Source organism: Pinus tabuliformis, chromosome 3_1 (assembly GCF_031772625.1).
Source record: "Pinus tabuliformis cultivar Carrire ecotype Pingquan chromosome 3_1, CPIR1, whole genome shotgun sequence".
Classification (NCBI taxonomy): Eukaryota; Viridiplantae; Streptophyta; class Pinopsida; order Pinales; family Pinaceae; genus Pinus; species Pinus tabuliformis.
Window position 1 is genome coordinate 933577974 of NC_142301.1, and position 5039 is coordinate 933583012.

Consider the following 5039-nt stretch of genomic DNA (forward strand, 5'->3'; position numbering starts at 1 on the left):
ACAATTATACTTCTTGATTAATATATTCGCAGACATTTTTTCTTACCATCACCAAAATCATCATGTTTTCTGTGCACAGTTATAGTGCATCCATTCTCTTCTTTAGCTTGCAACTTTCGCTTTTGTTTAGCTACTTAGGTTAGTAAATGTGTTTACTGTATTTCTAGCCTGAAAATCCTGCAAGCACAGTGAAGGAACAACTTGCTTCTTTTACACCACCTTTGGAATAGCTTTGGCTGCAAAAGGAAGAGAGGATCAAGCAGTTTTTGGATGTTCAAGTACAAATTCAGAGGATTTGTTGAGAAATTTCTGGAAAATTGCAACTCAATGAAGCTATAACTCCAAAACTTGATGATCAGAACTTATCATTGAAAAAGTTTGATGAATTTCCTCTACAGTTTCAAGAACTTCAAAGAGAAAAGGTGATATTTCTCAATAGCTTTGGTCCATATGCATTTTAATTTGTTCTGAAAATAATATTATCATCTGTTATATATTCCCTTATGGCCTAGACTTGGAATTTGATTTAGAAATCATCTTTTAGCCTTTTTTCTCATTGATTTAGTTAAAGTTGGAAGGGGTTATAATCATTTCTAAGTTAAATGAGACAAATGACAAATCCTTTTCATTTGATCTATACATACATCATATGGGATTTAATTATAAACTAGATTGTTTCTTGGTACTTCACACTTTAATTAATAATTGCAATCCTTGGCAGAGTGATCAGCTCCACAAGGTTCTTGATTACATTAATATTGTACGTGATCTTTGCCTTGTATTGGGGATGGAATTTTTTAATGTCATTACCGATGCAATCGAGTTGTCAATTTGACAAACACTTGTTTCCATTGTCAAAGCCTGAAGCACCATATTAAAGACTGCATCATTAACCAAGTTGTCAATTTGACTGTTGGGTTGTGTTATATTCTTTCCACGACTAACCTACGTAGTTAAACGGGGGTGGTACCCCCCCTTCGTTGCACCGATTGCGCAGCGGGGGGGTCACAGGGGGGTGGCAGCCCCCCCTGTTCGGGGGGTTTGAGGGGGGCGGGTAGCCCCCCTCTACGGGGTCCAGGGCAGCGCCCCGGGAAAAATTTTTTTGGACCCTATATTAGGTTGGGCGAACCTACCTATGGTTTTGTGCATGATTTTCACACATGGTATTGGACGCGATGGTTTTTCGGTCCATGGTATTGGATGCTTCGGCATGTATAAATATGTATTGTAACATTGAAAGGCCAATAATGAAAAATCAAGCTGGTAGTCCCGGTTTTGGGATCTAGGGAAAAAATCTCTGTGCATATGTGTTTTATGGGTTATGCTCTCGCATTGTTTATTTTCTTTGTTTAAGAATTCGTATGCAGGTAATTTCTGTATAGGGTTAAAACCTACATTGACCAACACATGTTTCCATTGTCAAAGCCTCAAGCACCATATTAAAGACTGCATCCTTAACCGAGTTGTCAATTTGACCAACACCTTTTTCCATTGTCAAAGCCTGAAGCACAATATTAAAGACTGCATCGTTATGGTTAAGTTGCAAACTATAATCCCTGAACCTCAAGTTCTTTAGTAGCCCCCTCTGGCTTTAAATGCTAGCCAAGATGAACGGGAAAATGTGTGTCAAAAGGGCTCCAAAGCTAGCAAGAAGCCTCAAACCCAAGCGACCCTTCAGCCAATTGCCTCCATGTTAGGCAATAAAAGGCTCTCCTAGTCTACCATCATTGCACTTGAATGTGCAGATTCTATCCGTTAGAGAGCTCAAAGCCACAATGATGCTGAAAGGCATGCTCCATATCTGCCCAACCTACTAAATCAACACACAGAAAAAACAAGGAAGGTGAAGCACCTCCAAAGAAACCTAAGATGATACACGAAGTTTTTCCATTGATTATAGCACTGGTATCCAATTCATTTGGGGAATTTAATGAGGAACATTGTCGTATGGATATTAGAATGAAACCAAGGTAGGAGCAAGGTCTTTATATATATATGCACATTTGCATACATCCTAGCCCACAAGGAAGGGAACGATGGCATATAACGAAGCAATTTCACCAAAGGAAAGCTCTGACAATACTCGAAGGGATGACTTAAGTGAATGAAATTTCACAAAAAGAGCATCTGCGGAGACTTGGATTGATGATTTAATGAAGGAAAATTAAGCACCAGAGTCTATATGGTAAGAGTCGACCTAAAAATTTGACAAGTATCTATGTGAAGACTAGAACTTATTATTAAATGTAGGAAAATTTACCACAAAAATCCCCTGCCAAGACTAACCAAGTTACAAGGCCTAAAGCTTTTCCTCATATTGTATCTAAGAATTTAACAAAGAGGTCTTTATGGTCTGATTACATCTGGATTCCTTTTTTTGATTAAATAGTTTCATGGCAGAATGATCTCATTATTCGCTGGAAACGAAATAATAAATGGTGATATCACAATCACCTCTAAGCCTCATTATTTTCAGGATTACATCGAAAGCTATGTCCAGAATGTTCTCAGTATGATTTATGGGCTTTTAGAAAGTCATCCAATGAAGCAGTTAAGTTCAAACAATGTAAACTTTGAAACAGGAACTATAAACTCAAAACGGGAACTCTGGCCAAAAAACCCCAAAAAAACATCAAAAACAGTGCTAAAAACGAAAAGTGTGTATACTGGAACGATGTTTTTTTTTTTTAGGCGTTAATTTTGAATGTTTTAAAAATGGCAGTGACTACGAAATTTACTATGAAATTTTCGTGCAAAATATAGCTTCAAAATGAAAGTGATGATATTGGAATAATGATTTTTTTTTTAGGGTCAATTTTCAAAATTTTTAAAAAATGCTAATAAAACCAAATTTTTATGTGTCAAACAAAGTTGTTTATGAGGAAAAAAACACATTAATATTTTTGGTAGAATATCATTTTTCTTTCCTAAGTACAAATTTAACATGTTTTCAACCATAACATGCTAGATACAAAAGAAATTGAAATTTTTTCAACTATAAAATTAAAAAACCATGACATTATGAACAAATTACATCACTAAATGAATTCAAAAGTCATTATTTGTATATTGAATAAAACATACATTATATCTCTAATTTAATATTGCATTGTAGATATTTTAAAAAATAAAATTTATCATAATTAAGACATATAATCCAACAACATAAAAATGCCTCAAAACTTCTCATTTAACACCATATGGAAAAAGATACGATGCATACATCAGTGATATAAACTGTCTTAAACAATTATTCAAAATCACTCATATTTTCTTTCACACCATCAGAATTCACATCTTCAGATGACTGACTGGATGCTGACGAAGATGTTCCATATTCTTCTCTTTCATCAACTAGTGCCCCATCTGAGTCCACATGCATGCCCAACATTTCAGGTTTCAAAATTCTTCTAGATCTACGACTAGTTTTAGCAGACTCCCATGTCAATACTGTTCCTTCTGGTAACAACCTTTTTAGAATCTGTATCGTCTTGAAGCGAAGAGTTCCTCTCTTTGTTAAATTGAAGTCATAAACAAGTATGTCAACATCCTCCAATTTTAATATGTCTGTGCGGCAGCGATTTATATTTGTACCCTTTCTTTTTCTTTTTCCGCCATTTTTTTTGTCAACTACCATCTCTGGCTTATACACACCATTGAATGGGTGTGTATTTGTGGCATACCAATGTACTTCAACACTTGTAACATCCTCATTTTCTGTAAAGACCTTTATAACTTTAGCAACCCAAAATGGATAGCCATTGGGATCTCCATCTGCTAGCACTGCAATCATGCAACCCTCCTTAATATCCTGTACTGAACCCCTATAAAGGTCTTCCATGGCTTCACGTTGTGCACGAGATCTTCTGGAACCAATATACATCTCTCTTTCCGCTACCTGTGAAGAATTAATAATACCTTGAGATTGTTGTTGTTCAACAATGTTTACTTCCTCATGTTCATTCAACACATTTTGTGGCAAAATAAATGGATTTTTCAAAGGTATATCTTCATTTGTTGTTGTTGAAATGAGATCACTTTGATTATTGAAAAATGACTCCCACCAAACTGAATCAGCAATGTCAAAGTACTCATATGTATATCTAATACATTTTTTAATTTCTTCCAGGCAATCAGAATAATTTATATCTCTATTCTGTCTACGTGCATTCTGAACTTCACCAACTGATTGTAATAACAATATTTTTGATGCAAATATTGGATGATCTGGAATGAACTTCAAAAATTGCAAACCTGATGACGGTGCCCATTTTGCAGTAGTTGAATACTTCTTGCCCCATATTAGTGTTTTCCCATCAATTTTTTTGATACGAAATTGATGTTGGAAGCTAATGTCATTAAGTTGTTCAATGCATTTCCCCTCACCATATGATCCCAGAATAAACCTTCGCATGTCAACAGTTTCTTCCAACACATCAAAAGTAGGCTCTGGCATGTATGATTTCTTAATACATTCAATTAGTGATGGCAAGCTCCCAACTTCCTTCCTCCTCAATGTGACTCAAAAACAACTGAACATCTGATCAATATGGTCATGAGTGTGCCCAACAATAAGGAAGCCAACCTTTACCTTTTGAAAAATTCTCAATTCAACAAGCATGTTTAGATATCTAAAAACAACCTGATTTTTGTTTTCACGGCAAGTGTTGTCCAATTGTAGATACAAAACTTCAGGAAGATTACCAGACCAATGAGAAATCACATCATGAATTATGGTTATGGTTAGATTTGCATCATTATGAATATTTGGAGCTGTGAAGTACACCCTTGGCAACATTTTCCCATTGAAGACCATACAACCAACCAAGTGAAACTGAATAAAATTTTCCTCCTGTAAATTTTTGGGTGTGCAAACAAAATGTGGTAAAAGTGTTTTCTTCTGGTCCATACCATCAATTATCAAACCCAAATATTTATTTGGATTATCATAACACTTCTTTCGATGCTTGTACAACTTCTTCCTTTCGTTTGTTTGTTGTTCGTGATGCTCCTGAAGTTCTTTGACAATTAAATCTACA